Source organism: Sphaeramia orbicularis, chromosome 15 (genome assembly GCF_902148855.1).
Source record: "Sphaeramia orbicularis chromosome 15, fSphaOr1.1, whole genome shotgun sequence".
NCBI classification, from domain to species: Eukaryota; Metazoa; Chordata; class Actinopteri; order Kurtiformes; family Apogonidae; genus Sphaeramia; species Sphaeramia orbicularis.
Genome location: NC_043971.1, coordinates 35,573,518 through 35,600,406, shown reverse-complemented (window position 1 = coordinate 35,600,406; position 26,889 = coordinate 35,573,518). Strand labels below are relative to the sequence as shown.

The window sequence follows — 26,889 nt, the reverse complement described above, 5'->3', positions numbered from 1 at the left end:
AACAAAACCCATGAATACACAAGAGAACAGCTGTAGAAGAACTGTCCACTGCAGTGACCAGTATGCATGAAAGGGTTGAACATGTCATCTTAAGCATGAAATAAAACTGTAAACCATGCAGCCATCTACATTCCACTCCACATGTTTTACACTGGACTTCTCTATCCCATACAGTCTTGCAAACACTTCAAAATAAAAATCAATGCAAAATGTCATATTGTAGTTTTACCTGTGAGTGCATTAAATTTGAACATTAAATTAATTATTAACGATTATGATCAGTAACCTCTAACCTATGTATTTCTTTGGATTTAGTTAAATATTTCTGAGCACTGAATTGCAAAATGTTTTGTTTTTTTTTTTTACAGTTTTTAGTATCGTTTTGTTTAGGGCTGAACGATATGGACAAAATTTCATATCTTGATCGATACGATACGATATGACTACGGGTTCGGTGAAAACCAAGCATTTTTCAGAAAAATCCAAACATCATAATACAAAAGAATATGGAAAGTGCAGTTTTATTTCTAAGAACTCACTGCTAGTCATCAACATTAACATAAAGTACAAATAAATAAATTACAAATCAAACATTTTACAGTAGAAAATGTTTTTTTACTGCAGAAATCTATATCGTTTATATCGTTGCTTTTTCGATATGAATATCTTGAATGTTCATATCTAGATATAGATATGATAATGATACATCTTTCAGTCCTAATTTTGTTCACTGTGATAGTATTTCCTTTCCTCCTTATAGCAGATGAATGCATCCTGGTAGTATAGCATGTAGTTTTAATGGCACCAATAAAAAGTTTAACCATGTCTAACAGCGTCAACCATAAAACAACAACCTCAGACCCATTTAAGCTTTGGCTGCATATGATGCTTTTGTCAATTGTGAAACAACTGAAACAAGTGAAGCTCTAAAGAAAATAGGCCACTAATATTATGGTGTATTTTAAAAAGAGGCTGATCGTACAAATACAGCAGGACAATAAATGATAAGCAGCAATGGGCTGTTGACATTTATTCCTCTACACAGGGAAAGAAGAAAGTGAGGGCTGCGGGGCATAGGAACGATAGCAGGCGGGAAAGGAAAGGAAAGTTGGGCTGATATAGACGAGAAGTGGACTGTGTTATGTAGGCATGGAAGAAATATTATAAGACTGACATTTATTACAATTCTTTTGAATAGCTGACACAGAACTGGACTGAAGACAAAACGCATTATCACTTTGTAGTCTACACCATTACAGGGTGAAAATAATCATTTATATACAATTCGTTCTTTTAAGATCATAATTTATAGCCTCTCTATCCCTTGATAGGGAGCATAAACCTACATGGAGCGCAGTAAGTAGATAATGTATGCAGCTGCATCTAATGTCAACAGAGCCTGGTGGTCCACTAAACCTTTCATTTTCACTAATTCATTGCCACTGAGGCGCAGATCTCCGAGGTTCTAATCCCTTTGCCTTAGTCATCTCATGACCACATTGTAAATCTCTAAACCCTCACTGAGCTCCGTCCATGTGGGAGCCACGAGTCCACTCTGTGCTGTCTGCTTAGCATCAGCTCGGCAGTATCCATGTCACAAGGCACACTGCTTCACACAATAGAAACCACTTAAGAACAAGCTCTTAAACAGCCGACAACGGACAAAAGAGCATTTTTGACTTTTTATGTTTCACCTCGCTGCATGACTTTAACCCAAGCTAATCACAGCAAAGCTTTGAGTGTCACAGGGTTTGTCTCGACGCTTCAACACATAATAGAAGGACTAATCCTTCACCAGGAACTTAAAAAGTGAACGGTTCAGAATTATAAATCATGTGCCCTTTATGGTGAATTCATCTACATAAACAAGCATACAGAAAAAGACAGAATTAGAAAAAGATGGAAACAGAAATAGAAAAGATGCTGCACTATCTTTGCACATACACCAGCATACAGAAGTCTAACATTGCCATATGTCCATTGCATGACAGATCAGAATATCTCTTTCTTCTGGGCTTCAAAGGTCGGAACTTTTCTTAATGCAATCCAAAACGCTTTACCCTTCTTTACAAATTTATAACACAACTTCTGTAACCATGTTCAAAAACATGACTCATTATTTTAAATAAGTGTGGTACAAACTGTTCCAACACATGTAAAAATGAAAAAAACATATGTATATAAAACAACAGACGCTAAATTTGACTTTAAAAGCCTGCTGACTGAAAGTGGGATGTCAGCTACTGCACAATAAAATCCATTCAGCTCTGAAACTTCCAGTGAATACATGACATCCTTCAAATGATTCTCTAATGGTTGGTAAAAAAGACGGAGTGCATGCATTTGTATTAAAATTGGTTTTTCATATGTCAACAAAGCCCTGTGAGTAACATTTGGGTGAATATCTCTTGCTATAATTCTTCAACCATGCAGTAAAAGCAGAGCGAAGACACAACGTGCAAGATTAAAACCTGATGCAACTCTGACCACTACCACAAGATATGCTGGAGAGACAGCAGCATCAAAGTAAAAACCCATTTAGTCTGTTTAATTTCAAGGCAGTGGTAGTGATAATAACGGTGATTAGATAATTATTCAGAGATGTTAGGTGATGTGTTTAGTCTTCTTTGTAGGGAGAAGGATTTAAAAAGGTAGTTAAACACCTGCCTGCAGACACAGTAGTGTTGTTAATTGAACAAATCCTTATCTAATTTCCTATTAATGTACACTGTGATTAAGATCATATAATGTAGCTATAAAGACATGGATACATGTGCAGTTCTGTACCAATGTCTTAGCTCATCTTCAGCTGTGTTGTTTTTGCAGGGATGAAATGACTGCACATGTTTATTTCTCATTCTCTTTTCTTCAGATAGAACAAGAAAATACAGAAAATATGTCAACAGCCTTAAAAGACACACACACAGCACTGAACTAAATGAATTCTAAAGGTTAAAGTCACTATTTAGTGTGACCCCTGACCCTATGACAAGAAGCAGCATAAACAGTTAGAAAACGTCTGACATGCATGGAATGAAATCTGGTAAAAAAAAACAAAAAAAAAAAAAAAACATCAGAAAAGTAATGCAATAAATGTCACATTTTCAGACTGACTTCCCCTGGGGATCACCTGTGTCTGTTCATCTGTGTATCTAGGGATGTACCGATGCCAATACCAGTATCAGGTATTGGTCCGATACTGAACAGAAAATTAACCCTGCAGCCACTTTTCCAGTGTAAAACATTTAAAAATGTTTTCTGCTGCAGCGATAATAATGTTATATGAACATAAAGGCCAGTTCCTTCATATTTTTGCAATTATTTTTGGCAAATTCCTGCCATTTCAGGGTATAAAATCACATAAAAACCCTGCATAAGCCATCGCAGTTATCAAGGATTTTTGCCTGCATTTTTCTGGATTGACTGATAATCACAACCCACATTATAACTAAATAGCTTCACTATCCCAACCCTAACAATAAACACAATAAAGGTTTACTATGTGTTAAAGGTGCAAAAGCAAGATATCAGAGGGAAAATTAGGGAGGGAAATTATTAAACATAGAGCTTAATTCTACAGCTCTCTCCTCTATGTCCAAATCAAAAGACTAAGGGTCATATTCATATAAGGACCTGTATGGCCTTCGCCTAAAACCAGTGAAACAAGACAAAAAAAAATTTAGCATGTAATTCACAATTTCAGTGGCAAACCGTCCCATTCAAAGAAAACTGCACTGGAAAACCAATAGTGCCATTATTAAAATCATAGATAAGATCTCCTTCTTTTCTAGGCAAATAAGCCTCATTTTAAAACTCAATGGTGTAGTCAATGTGTACAGAAAGATATGAACTGTGTACTGATTTCAATCAGATTTTGGGGGATCAGGAGGGTCTGGAGCTTACCTCAGGGATGTTTAAAAATAAAAATGTCCTGACTGCACCGATGGAGCTCAGGCTGCTTTATTATGCACAGTTTACTATAACCTGAGTGTAACAGCTACAGAACATGGAGCATCCAGATCATTTAGAGATGATCTTGTTGCCATGAGACACTGACAAAGCTATTGAAGCTGTCAATAACACATTAGAGGCCCCTACCTCTGCATTTACTGCGTGGATTTTCCACAGCTTTGAAATAAGTCCACATGAGGTGCACAAGTCACTGGAACGTGATATTGATTAAAATCAAATCACTTCAACACATCCATCAGTGCAAGACACTGTCATAATGAAGGAAAAGGATGCACAGTGTCAACATAACATTCTTTTACTCCTGCTCACTTTTTTCAATTTTTTTCAATTTCTTCAATTTCAATATATATATATATATATATATATATATATATATATATATATACGTATATGTATGTATGTATATATATATATATATATATATATATATATATATATATATATATATATATATATATATATATACACACATACATACATATACACACACACACAAAGACATTTATTTGCAAACTCCCTCTACCTTTTACAAACTCAGGGACAATTCTGACCTATTGTCATGCCTCATATTTGACAGGCTAAAAAGACAATTATGTGAGTTTTTTTTTTTTTTTTATTTGCCCTCAACAATAAAACAAGCACATTAAGGACATTTGGCATTCCAGTTAGGTTAACTGGACTGTACGACATATTGTCAATTTGCACTAAGAAAAAGTTGCACAAAGTTATGCATAGTGTTGTCTTTTTTGCAGACCACCACAGCTTTGCTCAGGGGGATTTATTGAAGCGGTGACAGGCACCACTGATGTAATGCCAGCCACCCTCTAGTTAACAGCTCTCAGCTGGAACACACCCAATGTGACTAAAGTCACAATAAACAAATAAATAATGCAAATGCCCTAAATTCCACTTGCAGATATATTTCATAGCCTCACCATAGCAATGAATAGCAACTCAAACTTATTTTTCTTTGTCAATAAATATTAAATATGAAGACTGGAAACAGTCGATAGAACACAACTAACCTGACTGTTACACAGAGTGAAACTATGAGATCTGAAATATCACTTTTCAGTGCCACCACTGCTTGGCCCTTTTTCTATAGGTTGGTGTTATTTCTATTTCCTACAGGATTGATTGCTTAACTGAAGTTTGACTGATCTTAATAATCATATTACTGTATACTTTTCTATATTTAGATTTCCATCAGCTGTGTGTGTATGAAAAGTTACTTCTGAAACATTCTGATCTTCAGCTGGCTTTGCTACATGTGATATTTGTCGGACATTCCTTATAAAGTAAGGTGTGACATTAGCTTTTTTCTGTCTGATTAGAGCTTAGACAACTCCATAATTGACAGATACGGCAAAGTAATAACAATGAGGAATGGCACTGAATGACGAGGAGAGAGACCATCTCAGGCTGAAGTGTGTCATATGACAGAGGCATCACCCAAAGCACGGATGAATATTTTATAGGAGATGTCTTCACCTGCATCCACACCAATGACAGCCATTTCTGGAGTCAAAACCACTTGCGCTCTCACTCTCCAATACCACGCTCATTTCCGTGCTCATTGTAGCCTTTTGTGGCTTTGCTCTGATGGTTCAGATTCCTACACTACAGGTGGTGGAGATGGAACAGAGACTTTACTACATCTGATATCTGACAGCGAGCTGCTGATCTGATAATGGTGCTAATGCTGTGCAGTACCTGCCCTTCCCCACATGGAAACAAGAGGGAGAAGGTGCTAAATCACATTGCAAGCCACAGCACCTCCACTGAATCTGCAAAAGAACATCACTGGAAATTGAAACACTGGGTGGAGGGGGAGGTGAAAAAGAAGAAGTATTTCACAATCCCCCCTGTTTCCCCTTCCTCTCAGCATATGCACATGGACCCAAATCATTTCAAGCATCGCTACCCACGAGTCTCCTATCAAATAATATTGAAATGGTTACCTCGAGGTGTCCATTGTGCATATGAATAAAGTCATATTTGCTGAATGATAAGTAAGTTATGATAGTAATGCTCTGTGGGGGAAATATTCTTCATCATTTCACTAAGTCCTATTTTAATAAGTCATCCCGGTTCTTCACTCTGTGAAACCTGAGAATTCCAAAGCATATATTTTTGATACCCAAAGACTGACTGTGCCTCACAGTGCTTCTATTTGACTACATTTCCTTGACCTCCTCGTCTTACCTGCCTTTTCACTCCTGCTTTTTAAAAGATCTTGGTATAACAAAGCCAGCATCTTTCTGCTGTGAATAGCACCATAAGGAATGTCCTCTATTATTGTGAATCTTCAAGTGGTACTTAACAGTAAAACATGCTTTTGAGCTGTAATCATACCACTCAGCTGTCGTGAAACAAGTGGATGCTGGAGATAATGCAAATAAAAATAGATAAGTATGTAAAAATGTACATATAGGGCTGGATCTAGTAAAGCTTTGCATGTATTAAAACGTGTGCAAACTCACTGCACACGCAAAAAAATGTACAAACTGATTTACTAACAGTGCGCACTAAGGGTTGCGTCTTTCAAAGGTGGAAAATAGCGTGTCTGCATCCAGTTAGTACGTTTGACACAATGAATATGCAATATGGGGCGTTTACACACAGTTGAGCGTGGGCTGGGAGGAGAAAATGTAAATATAATAATTTAGCACACGCAAAGTGATTTATCAAACCTGAAAGCAATTTTGCTGATAGAAATTGTGTCTATATTTAACCTCCTAAGACCCAGGAAATGTCAGCACAGTACAAGCTTTTTTTGTTTTTTATTAAATAAGTGCCTATGTTCGAAACATGATGATGCAACAGTATTTTCAGATGCAGTTTTTAAAATTTTTATGGAATGTCCTTTGTGGTGGACAGTTTTCTTTCCTTTTTTTTGTGTAAAGTTGTGAAACTCTTGTCCATAATTGTGGACAGAAAACCCATTGCTGCGTCTGAGGAGGTTAACATTATCTCAAAAGGAGGTGCAAACGGTTTGTATGTGTAATTGTGCACACATGGAAGTGGTTAGGAGACACTGAAATGATGAAATGAGATGCAGAGAACACATTTTTCACCCTTGTGTGAACATTTTTGGAGTGACGGAAGGAAAAATAATTGAGACGTAGTAAAACTTCAAAAATTGCTTCATGAGGACGTAGCTGAATGCCTCCACATCCAAACATTAATCACCTCCATATCAGCCTCTTTCTGACTTTATTACACTTTTCAGAGTCCCGCCGTGGGTGGAGTCTATAATATGTCTTAATCAAACACATTTCTGTTGTAGTATTCGATATGGAACGACACTTAACAGCCTTATGTGGCACATTTTAGCATAAAGCGGTATATGAGTCTAATTTGCAACTTTACTGGAGCCTCATTTGTTTCAGCGCCATGATGCATTTTATGTAAAGCGCTGATGCAACAGACAAGATTAGATCATTAGTCAGTGATGAGTGTTACAGCCCTTGTTAATTACTGTTTTATCACTCACTCCTAGATACGGCTGGCATGATTGCATGTAAAGATGGCTAAATGTATGCAAAATACTCACCTAAAGCAATCATGGCATACGGCGCCTTGAGTTATGTTTACTTTAATATTGAGAAATAACATGGAAAGCTATCCAAGCCTCTAACAAGCTGCTTAATCTAAAGAAAAAGTCCATTAAACTGAGGTTGACCGCCCAGTGGAATGATTAGTCTAATTAACATATCCACCTGTATGAACCCTGCAGGCTTCTGCCTCCAGCCTTTGGTTTGAACCAGACACTCCATTACTTCTAAGGATAATTCAACCACTGCCTAATATATCCCCTCTGGTTCACTTCAGTTACCAGAGTATTTTACAACCTCTTTAGTTCACCCTATTAATACTTAAAGAGAAGATGCCTTAAGCTTCCCGCCTTCCATCATGACTATAAAAATGGTATAGACTGCATCTTTTAGCGGTCCTGAAACTCACACATGCTGTAAAGATCTGCCATCAATCAAGCAGGAACCAACACAGTTGAAAGGAGCCAATGCAAAAGAGCTTTAATATGTAATTCCTCTAATGGCCACGAGACATAACTCCTACAAACGTTCTTTGCTAAAGCATGAGTAAATATCATTTCACTGCATTTAATGCTAGAAAATAAACTTTAAAAATCCCTTAGACTTCAAAGTGCTTGTTTTAATGGTCCAAAATGCAAGTGTAGTTCCTTGACTCGTCAACTAGACACAAAAATTCCCCACTGAGATACTGGAACCAGCAAATGGTTGTAGTTAAAATGGCAAGTAAATTATTATCAAAATAGTAGCTGAATTTTGCATTTCACTTTAAATATACTATAGAAAAAGCTTTTAATCATAATATGACCCTGATATTTATATTATGATTTTGTTCATAATGCATTTCAGTGTATTTGTATCTTATATTTGGCCTTGTGCCTACCCAGGCTACAGATGGAAACTAGCTAGAGGCAAAACGGGACCCAATGCATCGCCTCTATTATTATTAGATTATGAGGTTTTCATGCACGGTCCCTGACAACTAAACTGAATAAATCTACATATAATCACACTTTTGTTATATTGTGCTTATCTATATTTCATTTAGCCACTGACCAATTGAAATACCTCATCAATGAAGAAAAAGATACAATAACAAGTGGTTCCAGGCACAACAAACGCCACCCCTCGCACGTATTGTAGTTTATTTTGGCATCGATCCAGCTGATGTCAGCATGTCTATGCATGTTGCTGATGTCAGAATATCAATTGCCAGTATATATGTGCCAAGTTGGAAGGAAATGGAAACAAAATTTATGTTTTTATAGACACTGGAAATTTTGCCCGTTATAAGTAAATGGGAGAAAAAAAAATATTTTAAAAATTCATAAAAAATTTGAACTTTGACCAACTTTTCCCAAAATGTAACCACATCTATTCTAGGTCACTGGCAATCTATAAACCTAATTTGGTATGAATTCAACCAAGAGTTTTGCAGCTACAGACATGTGAAATTTCACGCATTATAAGTAATGGGGAAAAAAAAAAAGGAATTTGAAAATTCATAAAAAATTTTAACTTTGACCTACTGTTCCATAAATGTAACCATATCTATTCTGGGTCACTGGCAATCTACAAACTCCATTTACTATGAATTCAACCTATAGTTTTACTGCTACCAACATGAACATAAACAAACCGAACCAAAAACAATACGACACCTGGGTAATACTCAGATTTACTGTGATTTCTAATTGGAAAATATCCTAAAATACAATCCTACATGGCCAGATACCACTCTTGTGTATTCTGTAGCCGCCTAAAATGTACATGTGGAACTGTTCATAGAAAACAAGAGACAAACACACACACAGAACATCATGCTGAACTTCATGCTCCACTCAGGCAGCTAATGAGCCTTTATTTCATAGCCTCAGTCCAAATAGAAATCCTGCAGTCACAAGCTAAATTCCAAGGTTTGCAAAAAAAAAAAAAAAGAAAAAGAAAACATGACATGAACATATGGCATGGAGGCCATTGGAAGACAACAACTTAACATGCAGGTGCAGATGTCTAATAGCTTCGCTGCTGCTGGTGCGTTGCTTTTTAATTAAGCTGCAGAAAGAAAGTAGGAGTTGCTGGCACAACTTCACCTTCTTCCAAGGTGCATGGAGAAAGAGAATGAACAATAGCAGGTCAAAACTGCAGCAGTTGTTTTAGTAGTATCTACAACTTTGTTGATGTTAGACTGAACAAAATGAGCAGATTTAAATGTGTGGGATGTGTTAAGTGTCTACAGCAGGGGTGTCAAACTCATTTTAGTTCACGGACCACATGCAGCCCAATTTGATCTGCAGTGGGCTGAACGAGTAAAATAATAACATAATAATATATAAATAATATCAACTCCAAACATTTCTCTATGTTTTAGAGTGTATAAAATTACATTATGAAAATGTTTGCATCGATAAATTATCCTTTAAAACAATGTCAATAACAGAAACTCAAATTTCTTAAGAAAAATAAGCAGAATTTTTACAATATTATGCTTCAATTTATCATTTCCACATGTGCATTATATCTTACGATGACAGTGGATCTACAAATACACAAAACATTTAATAACAGACAGAATATTGTTAAAATTGCACTTTTTCACATTTCAGGTTGTTTACATTTGTTCAGGTTATTCATGTTTTTTTGTGAAATGATAGTTTGTTTTAGTGTAAGTACAGTAAAATTACATGAAAATGTTTGCATTTACAAAGACAAAATTTTTGAGTTTTCATCATTTATAGGTTGTTATGATAGTATTTTACTGATCTGACCCACATGAGATTGAATTGGTCTGAATGTGGAACCTAAACTAAAATGATTGTTAACATCTTCAGTGTAGATTTTTGCATTTCACACATTCATCTCATGGGCCAGACTGGACCCTTTGGCGGGCCGGACTTGGCCCCGGGCCGCATGTTTGACACCCCTGGTCTACAGTATTTCACCAACAGCAAATGCAAATTCTCAGGTAATTTGTTTCAGCCCCTGGCAACAGGGTTTCACCTTATTAAACATGAACAATTTATTGTATGTTTAGCACCTTCAGCGTGTAGACCTGATATCATCACTGCGGTAGGAAACCTGTTGCAAAGCAAGTCACCTGTTTGACTGTAAGTCTGTTATTACATGTTTTATTCACAAAGAGAGCAGCATTGAGTACACTGTTAGCTTATTAATATCATGTAGTAAATCCCATATCCATAAATGTAAAGTGTTGAAAATGAACCCCAGTTTACACAGACTCCTGGCTGAATTTGAACAGTACATTTGCTGTATTAAGGTTCTAGACTCCCCCAAATGTGATCAGACTGTCAAACTATATGAAAAACTTTTGACAGAGAACTAATGTCTAAGAATCCCTTTGTATTTGTCTGTTTTTGTTTGTATGCTAAGATTGTTGTAAGTTCTTGTGGTCTTGTCAATTGTATGTTTGATTTTTTTTTTTTAATTAAACCTTTATTTCAAAGATTAGAGTTAACAAACAAACAAAAAAATGCAAGTCACAAGTCATTACAAAGCTACACAATGAGGCTGATATAAGCAAACTTCTGTCAGAGTCTTCAATTACTGGACAATTATCAATCAATCAATCAATCAATCAATCAATCAAATTTTATTTATATAGCACCAAATCATAACAAAACTTATCTCATGACACTTTACATATAGAGCTGGTCGAAACCAGACTCTTAACAGAACCCAACAGAATCCTCCAGGAGTAAACACTATATAAGACTACCAACAATTAAGCCAGAATTTCATTAGACATCAACATAAAAATAAACAGTTTCATTTAGATTCCTGGGTTCACTTTATGGCCCACACATTGGTAACATGGTGGCGCTATGGCAACATCTTCCCAGAGCATATTTCTCATCTCTCCTTCTATAACCATGGCTATGGGGACATAACTCTTCTCCTTTGTACATTTGATCGTGGGTGACATCCAATGTTAAGGTGAATTACTATCAGCTACTGTGTCAGAGGGTGGACCTGAATTAATATCCCCTTACCTAAAATAGCCCCAAATGGAAGAAACAAAAACTGGTCCTAACAAGGTGTTTCATATTTCTTTTTGCGGTCACTATGGGGAAAGATGAGGGATGGTATTTATGTGGGTACAGTTGATAATTTCACTAATTATGTCATGAAATATTACACACTGAACCTTTCCTGAGCAAGTCAGTTGAGCCTGAGCACTGATGCTCAGACTGGTGCAGCCTAGGTAATAACAATAACAATAATAATAATAATAATAATAATAATAATAATAATAATAATAATAATAATGATAATAGAAAAAAAAAAAAAAAAAGTATCATGAGTGGACTTCAGTGAACCCTGCAAGATCTGCCCCAAAACATACTGTATACTATCCTCCAACTCCACTGGAATTTGAATAGCTTAGATCACAGGTGTCAAACATGTGGCCCGTGGGCCAAATCCAGCCACTACAGGGTCCAATCTGGCCCATGGGATCAATTTGTGAAATGCAAAAATGACACTAAGATATTAACAATCCTTTTAATTCAGTTTCCACATTCAGACAAATTCAATCTCAAGTGGGCAGGACCAGTCAAATACTATCATAATAACATATAAATAATGACAACTCCAAATTTTTCTCTTTGTAAATGGAAATATTTTCATGTATTTACACTAAAACAAAGTATAAATTCACAAAAAATGTGAATAACCTGAACAAATATGAACAACCTGAAATGTTTTAAGATAAGTGCAATTTTAACAAGATTCTGCCTGTTACTAAATGTTTTGTGTATTTGTAGATGCACTGTGACCTGTAAGTTATAATGTACATGTGTAAATGATAAACTGAGGCAGAATATTGTTAAAATTACACTTATTTTTCAGTTTGTTCATGTTATTCACATCTTTTGAATGAAAGGATGATTTGTAGATGTAAACCTTTTCATTATGCAAATTTACTTTTTTCGCTCTAAAACATACAGAAAAGTTTGGAGTTGACATTATTACTATATTATTATGGTATTATTTTACTAGTTTGGCCCACTTCAGATCAAATTGAGCTGAATGTGGCCCATGAACTAAACTGAGTTTGACACCCCTGGCTTAGATCATTTAACTACTACTAAAGGTTATAAAATCTAAAAAGAGAGCATATTTAAAGAAGAAATGAGCATCACTGCATGTTTTTAAATAAGACCAGTGAGTGTGCAAATAGACTAAGTGATTGGGAAGTTTTGGAAGAGAATGCATTTCCTCCTACAGCGCAACATTACTCATACTTACAGGGGAAGTTATTGCATGCCAATTGCGTGTCCTCCACAAAATGGTTATTGATATGCATATGAGACAAGATGGCAAAATCTTCTGATAAAATGCAGCTGTCAATGCTTAGATCCAAGAAGTGAGCACTCAATGAGGTCTCAAAAATTAGTAATTACTTTTTATGCTCGGCTGAAAAAAGTAAACGACCGCAGTCAGCCTTTCTCCACTGCACGGTCCTTTTAAACCGAACTAAATTTTACACATATCCACAGATGGATAAGGGGATATCGTTCCCAAATAATCCAAAGTGAAGGTTGATGCATGCGCTCTGTGCGTGTGTTTGAAAACTTCAGCCTCAACAGATGAACAGGGCAGAGTTGAGATGAACACTAGGATTTAATGGATTACTCATTTCACAGCAGGGAATCTACATGATACGGTGAAAATGCCGGCCACACAAACATGCCAAACAAACTCGTCTTTTCAAAGCTAAAAAGAAAAAAAAAAAAAAAAAGAAGAAGAGTCACTCAGTTTTCCCTCTGGCGTTGAGAACATTAATTGGCTTTTGTGTGCGTAATGCGTCGCTCATGCGTAATTAACGCGCAGAAAACATAAGGACAAAAAACATATAAATATGGCTAGTCTTACCATGTTTATGCTCCAGAAGCTGTCAAAGCAAATCCTTTTTGCACGGCCGAAAGAGCCACAAATACCGGCTGGCTGAGCAGCTACAGTCTCCTCCAACGGGCACATGAGCCGTGGGCTTCCACAGTGTGTTCTCCCCGACGCAGCAGACGGTAACACTTCATCTGTGGGCTGGACTGTGGGTCTAATGCGAGGAACATGCAAGAAGCAGCAGCAGCGCACCTCTCTCTCTCTCTCTCTCCTCTCTCTCTCTCTCCCCTCCTCTCTCTCTCTGTGGTCATGACGTGTGAAGCAGGTAATCTTATTACACCGGTCAGTAAAGGTGAGCCGGGCTAATGCTCTGATGCCCCTCCCACTGTATATCTGCTGCAGATGCACCTGACCCTCTCAGGTATACCCCTGAGACAGATTATATCCAACACAATATCACAGCCGTACCAGAGTGGCAAACAAGCAGGCAAAACAAGTCACAAAACCCATGAAGGTCAAACCAATCCATAACTTATTATAGAATGCAACACACCATTCTCAACACAGTTTGTTACTGAAGGTCAAGTCCAAGCTATTAACTGGTACCTGTCAATTATTGCAGAGTTAAATCCATTAGCCGCATCTGTCAGAGTGGTTGAAGTGGAGCAAAGAAATAATGCCACCGGAGGAAGTTAGCTATGATTCACCTGTCACTTTATAACAATCACTGGCCTTTTCTCCCTTCAGCTTAACCGACAACAAAAAGCCGCCATCAATATGCTCTAATTAGCTGTGGCGCTGAATAAGTCCCAACTAAAGGTTGCAGGGAATATTCAGTTGAACTGCCTCTGCACAGGAGACACAGCTGGTGGTCCTGTTCACAGAGACACATGAGCAGCAGGAACACATTTGACAGTTTTCCCCTCACAAAATAAAATGACTTTTCCCATGAATCAGATCTATTTGCATGAACTTGGTGGTTTAATAAAACACCCACAGAAATTCATATTACTCATATTCACTTGTATTTGTATTATTAACCCTTTCATGCAGGAATTATGAGAACCTTAGTCAATATTTTGTCTTGAGTGTTTTTATTCCTCTTTAGGTGTGAAAAAAACAATGCAATTGAGTTTTGTTTTTATGAACCTATTTTTTGTGGAGTTACAAAAATGTCCACTCAGCTGGACACCATGCATTTAAGTTTTGAAGCAAAGAAACATTTATTTAAAAAATCATCATCAGAAGGTGATATACTGTGTGAAAACTATGAAATAAAAACATTTTTAATGCCGCTAATTGCTAAATTGCTACTGCTTTCTCACATTTGATCATACTCTAATATTAGTTATTACTCATTTCATGGAGATAATATCCTCCTGAGACCCAGGAAATTGACAGTGTTAGCGTTTTTACATTAAAAAAATGTCTTGATTGGAAACTGCATAATGCAACAGTTTTTTCAGATACATTTTTAAATCATTTTTATTGATTGATTGATTGATTGATTGATTTTTTAAATGGAATGTCCTTTGCAATGCACAGCATTTTTAAAGCAAAACTGTCAAACTTTTGTCCCCTACAGAGGACAAAATGCATTGCTGGGTTTCAGGAGGATATGCAAAAAAAAACAAAAAACCAAAAAACACTTTTTTTTCCCCAGAAAACTGTTAATTACAGTCTAATAACAATTAGCAATCGATTTACACTGAAACATGTTACTGCAGATCAGGTTTATCAAGAACAGCAAAGTTACAGTAACGGTATGAATTGCAGTGTTTGTGATGATGCATAAGCGTCCACTGTGTTGGCTGATATGGAACTAAAACGACAAAACCCATGAATAAACAATAGAACAGCTGGAGAATAACTGTCCACTGTAGTGACCACTATGCATGAAAGGGTTAAGATCCCAACATATGCAAGCCAGCACTGGAAAAAATCTAAATCTTACCAAGTGTATTTTTCTCATTTCTAGTCAAAATATCTCATCACACTTAAAATAAGACATAATCACCTAAAGAGCAACTTTTCAGTGAGATATAAGAACGTATACTTATCATAACAAGACAATTTTCACTTGTTCCATTGGCAGATTTTTTTTTTTTTGCTTAATACAAGATTTTTTTTTTTTTTGCTTAATTCAATTTTTTTTTTTTTTTTTTTTTTTTTTTTTTGCTTAATTCAAGCAAAAACAATCTGCCACTGGAACAAGTGAAAATTATCTTGATAAGATTGCTTGAAATAAGATTTTCAAGATCTATTGTTTAAAAACAAGTTCTTATACCTCACTGAAAAGTTACTCTTGAGGTGATTATGTCTTATTTTAAGTGTGATGAGATATTTTGACAAGAAATGAGAAAAATATACTTGGTAATATTTCTGTTTTTTCCAGTGTGGGATTTCAGTACCATAAGTAATGTAGATCTGAACATTAGAGCTTTGAAAATATATCATGAATTATGTAGAAAGTGTATTTATAGCTTTAACAGCTTAGTTTCCTATTGAATGAGTGTGACTGGATAATCCTCACCATATGTAAAAACTATAGGTTCAGAATATGTAAAGTGTGAGGATGTGTTGAAGATGTGCACAGGTGTTGACTGCCTTTTTTGATAGAAGCTGCATTTTATTTATTTCATTCTTGCTGGGTGATTTACAGTTTCAAAGACACGCTCCCCATGTTTAAATGACACTTCAGATCCATCATTACAACACAAGACAAGACAAGGTAATTGCATATTTAGTGTATCCATCAGTCATGGAAATGCCAACTAAAATTAGTTCAAAATAACTCCTTCAGTGGAATGTATAGGCTGTGGATGAGCGTGAAGAATTAATCCAGGTTAAGTCATCACTACCTCCACTTGGCCCAGCTTGTTTTTTCGCTAGGAGAAAGGCTTTGAGCAAAAGCTCTCTAATGATCAGCCGTTACCACAGTACTAATTCTCCCTCTCATCTCGTCTCTGTTACTGCAGTGAAAACGTGAGGCCAGGGTTCAGGCAGAAGCGAAGACACTTCACAGAAAAGGATGATTAAGGGATACACGGCTGTTGAAAAGAAGTCTCATCTCAGAGCCCCAATGAAGTCCTCTTAGTCAGAAATCACCAAGCTGACAAAAATACATCCAGGTTGGTGTCTGACTGTAGGTGTATGTTTTTCCTCTCTATTTCTTTCTTTATTTTGATCTCCATTAGCTGTACCATAGCTACAGCTATTCTTCCTGGGGTCCTTACAATAATTTTTACAACTACAGCCTGATCACAATCAAGGTGTACAAGTATATTTGCATCAGTTGTTAATCAGTATTGCAAAAAGATCCCCCCAAAACCATTCCCAAAATGTTTCTTTGGCCATCTTATTACTAGATCTTGCAATCCTCCAAATTTGAAGAAAATCAGATAAAAACTGATAAAATGGCGACCCAATGAGCGTGAAAACCTGCACAATTTTATTGTTATAAGAGAGCAAAATTATTGTACATTATGTTTTGTAACATAATAAATAATTACTACTCAACTCCTGTGTGTTTTTTATTCCAAAATACACACATCACATTGCTTTTCATTTATTGATCATTTTTGTTGAACAGCTGTTTGATTATCAATTCTTATTTTCAGTATTAAGACAATCAACCATTTTGTTATGAAAACCCTTCTTTTACAGCCCTTTAATTGTAATAATAGAATGGGAACCTGTTATTTTAGTATTATTATGACTAAATATGCACAACTAGACAGATTTTGGTCTGCTCCCTGGCTGCAGAAAATTTGGGAACAATGTGTCAGACGGATGTTTACATCGAACCGCATGTTTTCAATGGCGCGTTGTTCACCAAAATTCATGTAGTGTCCGTACACCAATATACTTCCATCAATAATATGGCGTATATGCCTTATAGATATATTGTTCACAAATGTTTATGTCCTCCTGTACCAGGAAGACTTAGTTACAGATCTAACAGAGACGTGACCATGTGGTAAGCCAGATTTCCATTCCAATCTTGTAGTGTCCGTACACCATATCAAAATACGTGGGTCTAATTTTATTGTTTCTGTCAATATATGGAATTTTTCAGCACGCATGCTTTGGACACGACATCTATGCAATAAACAATGTATGATTATCCTGAGTGCTGAAACATTTGAATATCTTTGTAGGCATTAAATATGGAGGCTATTAGGCCGGAGTGTCCATACACAGAATAATTTCTGATTTGACAGGGGTTGTGTACAAGCCTGTGAAATTTTTAGTAGACACCATAATACAAAAATATTTTGGACTTTAAAAGAGAAATATCAGACAAATAAAATGGCCTGTTTAATTTTTTGATAGAGCATTATTATTTTTTATCTATCTGAACACCCTTCCTGTTACCCTTGATTTTGATCAGGCCGACTAGTCAATGCAAATAATATAATCAGACAAAACTATTTGTCACATACTACATAATAGAAAAGAAAATAACAGACAAAATACAGACACGACAGCTCCTTTAGGTCAGCAACAGTATAGTATATACTGTAGTACGTATATTCAATTAGCCCAAGTATCAATCATTTATAGTCAATAGATGCTTCTTGGCTGATTTCTTAAATTTCATTTTACAGTTTTCTTGTGTGATGTGTTCCGGTAGTTTGTTCCATTCTTTCGTAGCTCTGCATATTACCATTCGTTTCATTGCATTTGTTCTTAATTTAGGTTGTGTAAAATTACCTCTGGTTGCCTGCCTGGTTGCATAGCTATGTCTATCTGAACTAAAACAAATATTTTTGCATGAGATGGATGTTTTTTTTGTTCTAATATTACCTCTAAAGAAAAACAGCAGTGAATAAAGTCATCTTTTTTTAACAGAAAGCCAATTCAAGTGGTTATGCATCGCAATAACAATGGTTTTGTAGCCACACTGCAGTGCAGTACGAGCAGCTTTATTTTGTGCAATTTGCAACTTTTTAATATTTTCTAGTGTTGTATTTCTATGTGTATTCATGTGTTAAAGGAGTGATATTTTGCTTTTTTTTAAATGGAATTATGCATTTTAAAACATTTCCCTGTGGTCTACATAAACTGTAAATACTTTGCTTGGGTCTGAATTCTTCATTAATTCAACTCCACATCTTCATCTTCAACAATATTTCTGACCATTGACACGAGACACGTTGTTTTAAGCTCTGGCCCTTTAAATGCAAATGAACCACTTCACACCCCACCCCTCCAGGTTGCTGACCGTGCTTTCTGACCCATTCAGCCACTTGAGTTTGTTAATACAACCAACAACTGATCATTTTAGGCTCAAAGTTTGGACATTTTTTCAGTTTTTACTACAACCACTGCTGCTGATAAACAATTATATACAATATTTACAGTATTGTACAGGAAGCTCTTCTAGAGGAAGTTCTTTAGGAAGTTTTTTTAGAGTATATACTGTATATTAACCTTAATGTCAGCCTGGTTAATAACCAACCTGTTTTGGTCTGTCTGTTTTTTGACGTCTTGTGCTGTATGCAAAGCTGCTGAATACTTGAATTTCCCTCTGGATTAATAAAGTATCTATCTATCTATCTATCTATCTATCTATCTATCTATCTATCTATCTATCTATCTATCTATCTATCTATCTATCTATCTATCTATCTATCTATCTATCTATCTATCTATCTATCTATCTATCTATCTATCTATCTATCTATCTATCTATCTATCTATCTACCTACCTACCTATCCTGAGAAATGTTCATTGGAAGTCTTGACCTTATATGTGCAAATGTTGTGATGTAACTAGTTATAAAACGTAACACATAAAACAGGAATTGAAACAGGTTGTAGAAATCCACTTGATTTTTGCCAAAATGAATATAAAGATAGCTTTGCAGCACCTGAGAGTTCAAATTCAAACTTTCTGAACTGTTGGGGTCCTCAAATACACAGATAAATGTACTAAAGACTAATAAAAGTGTGTTTAGCAAAATATGACCCCTTTAATATACGCAACAACTTTTTTTGTATTAGACAGATGCTTGGGTTGGACAAATATTTCTATAATGAAATGAATTCCTGAAAAAAATGTCCTTTTTTGAATTTAATTATGCATAAATAAAATCCTTTTATACTTAACCAGGTGGTGTAAAATTGACGCAGAGGTGCAGCGTATTCCTCTGAGAATGCTCAGAGGTGTATCACTGTCTTATGTACAACCACGCAAGCCTGAGGGTCCCTTTTATGAATGATGCACACTGCTTATTTGTATTCACTTGAGGGTTCACTCACCAAACAGCCAAGTACATCATGCAGGGAAAATAATTCCTATTAGTAATGTTGTACTAATACAACACTATATCAGACACTTCTATGAAAGCTCAAAAAACAGATTTTTGCCTTGCAGTTGTAAACTCCCGACAGTGGCAGGCAGCAACAGTTTAATTGTTTTCCATAAAAACCTTTTTCTTGGCGCTCAAGAACAACTCTTTGTTCAGTCTTTTGAGGTGTTTTGTTTTCCTAGTTTAGCTAACTATCACTTGTTTTCCAAGCAGGACTGTTTTCATATCTGGAAGCCTGTGTACTCTGTTCTTTTTTAAGTTTCATCTGAAGCGCCACTAATAACTATCAGCTTGGACAATAAAGATAGCTGGTGATGTACACTTATTTTTCTTTAAGTCACTGAATCAATCACACAGTAAGGGACTTAGAAATATTTTTGATTGTGCATTTTTGGATTTATTTGAGTATGAGGTCTCACGTTGATCTCGGGTCTTTAAAGTGAATTTTAAAAGCATATTGTTAACAATCTCATGAAAACAGCAGAAGCTTTTTGAGAGAGAAAAGTCAAGAACAAAGATGTGAATGATTCCTCTAGTACAGTGGTTCTCAAACTTTTTACAGTGGAGTACTCCCTGAAATATTTATTTTTAGCCAAGTACCCCCAACTCTTGCTTTAGCATTTTTGATTGAAAAAAATGATCCAAAATTTGTTCCTTTGCCAAAGGTGTCTGTTTTTATTTAGAAAATTTTGTACAGAAACATACATATATTTAACTTAAGCATATTAAAAATAACAAATCTTTATAAGTAAATTTATGTGCAAAATATAAACTGAAAAGTTTCCTCTTCCATTGGTAAGAAAAATAAATTAATCAGTCACTAATGAATAAATAAACCTTTCATCAACAAAAAATAATTACTTAATTACTCAAATAAACTCATCTTGAATAATATAAAATAGAAATATTCTTAAAATTGTACCAAAGTTTCAACAAGATGACAAACAATAATAATATAGAAAAAAAAAAAAAAAACTGAAATAAAATAAGGTCAGGAGTAAATTTTATTATATGTATGAACATTAATTCTCATTTATTTTTTGTATTTTTTTTTTAAATTCAGTTCATGAATTTAATGTGTTTTTCCAAAAAAATTTCAAGTACCCCCTGGGCTTGTTCCAAGTACCCCTGGGGGTACACGTACCCCCATTTGAGAAAGACTGCTCCAGTATACTGAACCACCAATTTCCTGGACTGTTTGCACTCAGTTATAAAATCATCTGCATACTAGGTCCCTGTAGGAAATCCCAAAGTGTATACATGCTCAGAAGAAGATACAAACATTAATGCAAAGTTTTCAGAAAGTAAAACAGCTGAGATATTCAAGCCTCAACCCCATAACTGAACAGCAATATTTAATAAGCTGTGTATCAATTATTACAATAAGATATTAATTCATTCATGTCAATTAAACACAATGAACAAGAACTATATAGTGCTCCTATACAGTACACTTCCCTTCATATGAAGTGCACCATATAAGAGCATTACCCTGACCCTGCATTCACTCCAAAAACACCTGAAAAACCTCCAGAGAAAAACACAGCAGAGCTTCACGGGGTCAGTTTTAGGGTGCTTTCACACTGCATACCCGAGTCCATATCCGAGTATGTTTGACCACAAAGTTTGCTTAATTTTATCAGTGTGAATGCAAATGTTCCCTACCTGAGGCAGAAACAGTCTAAAAAGACGACACCAGGCCCACTTACTTGGAACACTTGCAAAGCTTCTATGTCTTCAAAAGGGTGGAATCCCTCCAATATGCTCAAACATTTGTCCACAGCATGTGAATCATTTACAGGAATGTCACATATTTGATACTCTACTTAGCGGCGCTTGTGAATGTAGCGGCAGAGTGAACGCCGGGCCGGTTCTTGTGTGGGCAACAAACGTCGTAACTCCTCAAATACAAGTTTCCGAAGGTAAGAAGGGAAAGAAAATGAGGTGCACAACAACGGGAGACAAGCCGAGTCGAGTCGAGTCGAACCGGTTCCACGTAGTAGAAATGCAGCAATAGAGGAATTAGTAAAATGTCTTTAGTTTCACTTTCACTGTACACCCCCCCTCGAACCAGGCCCGGTGTCATCTGTTATTATTATTTGTACATACTGTATATGGTATATTTTCTGTGCAGAAATGGAAATATAAATGACAGTTAATGCAAACACACCCATTTGTACTCTTTTATTCCCTCATCCAATGAGAATCGATAAGAGAATTGATAAGGAATCGGATCGATAAGCAAAATTGATAATGGAATCGGAATCGTTAAAGTCTTAACGATTCCCATCCCTAGTACGGACTCAGGTACGCAGTGTGAAAGTGCCCTTAAACATTATTCTGCATAAAAAGAAAATATTTCTAAGAACTAAAAATCATTGTTCTACAGAATTTAGATTAAATGAGACAGTTTTGCACACTTGATTGGAGAGTTTTGTGTATAATGTTGTCAGCTACCCACGTTTATACAGACGTGGGCTGCCTCCCACACTGAGTCAAGTATGTGGAGCTGTCCATGGTGCTGAAAGACAGGCTGGTAGGCTGCACACCAACACCGCACCATTCTGCAGTACGTCTTCATTAGCACATGTTAACAGCCTCTAATGATAATGAAGCAGACTGATAGGCATGCACGTGACAAGGGTTAACACAAATGGATCTGACAATATTTTTCTAAGTTTGTTTTCAAACAATTGATGTGATAGTGTATAGTTGGGTTGAAATGTGCAATTGCCCAAGGGGGGTTTAGATAGCATCCATGGATGAGTGAACCACCTCTCTCAAGAAAACAAACAAAGACACACACACACCGAAGTGAAACGGCACACAATGGCACACATCAGTGTGCTTAGGGCCCTTGTTTCTACTGTCTTCAGCTTTGGTGTATTTTGACTGCAGGCTTTACACTAGCCCCCACCGACCACTATAAAAATTGAAATTGGCTCTGTGCAAATGGAAATGCCGAAGGGTGTCTGAGTCGAATAAGTGTCAAGGGACATTCATAGTTTGGAACTGACAGCTTGGGTGATATTGAGAGGTCAGAGTAACTATGACAGCGGGCAAGCAACAGTGAAAAAGCAAGAAAGAGGGAGAGAAGTTAGAGAAATGCAAGTCAACATGAAAAAACGACAAAAGAAGGAAGTTAGAAGGTCAAGAGATCAGAAAAATCAAGTGAGTAACAGCTCCAAAGAGAGCGTGAGAAGTTAAAAAAAATGATAATGCAGCCGAGAGAAAAGTGGAAGGAGGTAAAAAAGGTATTTTTTATTAGCTCCAGAACTAGTAAACATGGCAGGAAACTGATAAATGACGAAAGGTAGAGACTGAAAACACTGCACAATTTAGAGATTTTAGGAAAATTCACTGTGTATGATTACAGCTTATACTTACAGCTTTTTATAAGTGCACTAAGACTAACAAACTAAAATGAAAAGAGAGGCCAGGGCTAGGGGGAAAACAGCTGACTCATCAGTTCAGTCTGGAATATCCATGTGCTTAAGTGGACGGGGAATGGATTTAAAAATAACTACGAACAGTTTCTTCAAAACACCATGCTGTGGTGTTTTCCCACTCTGTATTGTGGTGGAAAATATGCTGCACGGGAATGTGAATTTTCATCCAAAAGCTAATCTGACAATGTCCTATTCAGTTGAGTAGAAACTGCATAATTATGCTAAATATCTAACTGCTCCCAGATCTGAGCCACTGTGTAAGCATTTATATCGCAGGCCTTGAGTCAATTTATATTTTATTGCTGTCTGAGCTTTCTGCATGAAAAATCATTCTGAGTGTGAAAAAGCTTTTAGAGTGGTAAATCCATGAGTGGTGCAACAGGATGTATAGACATGGAAGGATACATGAGGGTGTTCCTGATAAAAAAGAAAAAACTAAAAGAGCATGAACAAGTTGAGTAAAACTAAAGCTGCTTTGAGTTTATTCTCAAAATGATCCCATTATCAGTATGATTTCTATTAATGATTAAAAAAAAGATTATTTTTTAATACTTTTTGTAATTCTCTCTTCTTTTTGTGAAGCTGCGTGAACATGACAGTCACAAGATGTCACATGAGCTTAGTGTAGAAGAAGTTAAAGGGTTTGATAAGTGGAACACATTGGGGTGAGCGCAGTGGCACCAGATCTGTGACTAGGAATTTCACCAGCTTTAGAAACCGACACCAAGGGCTGTAATGAAAATGTTCTTTCTTACTGTTTCCCCCTCTCCCTTCCTGCCTATTCTTCTCTTCTGAGTGCACCTTGCCAACCTTGGGGAGAGAGCTCTTTTGACAGCTACCACAGGTTATTACTTTTACGACCAGGGGCAACCAGACCTCCAGAGACTCCATTAGCACCTGCAAGAGAGGTTGACTTCTCAGATAGGACAGCAGGGCCTTTGAAACTGGACTAGCTCAAAATGGGAACTTATTATCTGTCAGAACATGACAGTTTGCACCAGCTACGAGCAATTAAGAGCTAAAATGAGTGCTTTGCAAAGACACCAAGAGACACTAATAGTTGTCAAGTTGCACACAGAAACAGCAGGGCATCTTTGACTGTAAAAGCTGATACAAAAGACAGTGAAAAGAGACATTAGCTGAAGAAAAGTGTGGATCAGAGAGGTGCTGGCAAGTTATTTCGAATGTGCTTTAATGTTACTATCAAGTACTGCACGTATGCTTCTTTCTTCTCCTGGGCCGTGTGGACTGTTATACACATCATACCTCACTGTAATGTGCAACAACACCACACAGAACATGTGTTTACAATGTAAATGAAGTTATCCATTTATGTATGTAAACTTTACATACATAAATGGATAACTTCATTGTCTGTTCCAAGTAAAGACAGAAATTCATCTTTCTTTATTGTTATATTTGAACTTTTTTTAACACTGCTTTTATTATTTTTTTTAATCTACCCTTTTATACAGTATATCTCAAAGTTGCACATATTTCTACTGCACACTATTTTATATTTTTTAATATATATCTGTATTTTATTGTGTTGTTATTAGTTGTAAGCAGTGGCGTAGTCCAGGGTACACCTACTTATTTTTCAGTCAGCATTGCGTATAACCACTTCTAAATCCCCCCAAATGTGCACCATTCAGTTGTATCTGTGAGCTAAATTTCCCATGTTTTCTCCTTAGGATGGTGAAGCCATGACCCGCCCTACTCTGCTTCTAATTGGCTAGTTCTCACTGCCTTCACTGATTAGATTGGCTAATATTAGGCATGAGGAGTGATGAGCCAATCAGAGGCAGAGTAGGGCGGGTCATGCCAAGGAAAATATTGCTAACTAGCGCTGGCCACCTCTGGTTTGGACACCTCAGGTGCTAGTGCCACCTCAGTTGATTGACAGGTCACTGCACGTCCCATTGAAAGATACGCGATTGTTGGAAATGTGAACAAGAAAGGCAGAATAAACGTCTTTGTAATGAGTGACACATATCGAAAGAGCCTGCTTTCATGGAATACATAATTCTGTGGTAAGTTTTAAGGTGGTTTCAGAATGAGTCACTGTTTTAAACTACCGCCCATATGACTGCACATTTAGAGAACAGATTTTGTCACCAATAGTTCAGCTGTGTGAGTAGGCTAACGTTATGAAAAGCTAATGCTATCTTGTGTTTGGCTCATGTTGAATACATTTACATTCATGCAGCTGCTTGTGTGACCAGTAATACCTACAAACTGCTCCTGATCAAGTCATGATAATTTTACAATACTGAGCAAATACTACTGACAGATTTAGTCTTACATGTCACTGTTTCTAAAACAGGGCATTTTTCTGGAATACTTAAAAAAAAAAAAAAAAATTGAGAGTATACCCACTTTTCCAGTGACCACTACACCACTGGTTGTAAATGCACTGTCGCTGGCAGAGAACACCTTTAATTTTACAGCACAACCTGTGTAATGATCAGGAAGCCTATTCTATTCTATTCTATTCTATTCTATTCTATTGGCTTTCCTTGCCAAACAGTGTCCTTTATGATCATTACATGGTTAATATTTAATAAGTAAAAGCAAAGTTTTGCACAGTTTGTTTCGATTTTGCAGATAGAAAAATGGACGCATACATAAAACATCTGTGCAAATATAAAGCATTAATGTCACCAACAGAGGCTGATGGATCTGTTTTGTGTCTTACACTTTCTCTCCTTGTCCTTACAGCGCTGTGAGTCTCTTTACGTCTTTCTGTTGAATTGCTATTACTTGTGTCTGGCACCGCAGATAAGATGTGGGAGATAAAGGACATAGATGCTAATAGGAGATACGATGAGGCTAATAAAAACAAACAAAAAAAAGACATAGTGGAAGATACAGAGAAACAGAAAGAGGGACCACAAAATGAAAGCCTTACAAGTCCCTTGCTCTGAACAATGTCCTTGACCTCTGCAGCCACTATACAGATGGCTGAATCTGTCACAGCTGCAGCAAACAGTAAGAAAACCCCCAAAACAAAACACTGAAGAAGTCAAACTGTCCACAAAATGTAAATAATAAATCTGTTGTAGAATTGAGTGGTGAAGCTTCAGATTACAACCAAATGAAAAGCAAAAGGGAGGTAACCCACTCCATTGGTAGATCCATCCATCCATCCATCCATCCATCATACCAAAACCACCTCAACTGGCTCCCTCTGACATGGAGGGGCCATGTGAGGGAAAGCCATTTCCGCTGCTTTTATCCACAATCTTGTTCTTTCAATCACTACCCACAGCTTGTGACCGCAGGTGAGGGTAGGAAATTGAGAGCTTCATCTTTTTGGCTCATTTTCCTCTTCACCACAACAGGCCTTCTTCCTCTTGATCTTCCACTCAAAACCCCAAGATACTTAAATTCCTCCACTGGAATGAAGGTAATTAACATTAACCCATAAAGACCCAGTGCTACTTTTATAGCAATTCCCAAATTATTTTTTCTCTTTCTATATTTAACCTTTCCTGATTTATCGCCATTTATTGTAATATTATCCTCTTTATTTTGTGTGTTTCCAGTAAAGATCATGTATTTTCCTATATTTCATTTATTGATCGTGTAGATGTTCATAAAAGCCCAGTTTAAAGTTGAGGGTTATTATTTTAGAAATGGAGAAAATGTGACTTTTTCAGTAAATATATCATGAACTGAACATAAACCCAGTGTCTCCATCCACTGTCATTGATCCAACTCCATGGGTTTTAC

At 36.4% G+C, this 26,889-nt stretch overlaps 1 protein-coding gene across 3 annotated transcripts in view; it reads right to left on the bottom strand.

Annotated features, from left to right (window-relative positions):
* The window catches only part of LOC115434336 (protocadherin-15-like), a 348,357-nt gene that overhangs the window by 245,286 nt on the left and 76,182 nt on the right, over nucleotides 1–26,889 (bottom strand). For 2 of the 3 annotated variants that reach the window (XM_030156229.1, XM_030156231.1), the window contains exon 1: nucleotides 13,422–13,624. The exons of the other annotated variant lie outside the window; for it this stretch is intronic. The gene's annotated coding sequence lies outside the window, so the exon portion shown is untranslated. Of the gene's footprint in view, nucleotides 1–13,421; nucleotides 13,625–26,889 lie in introns of those variants that run through there. 3 annotated transcript variants of the gene reach the window in all.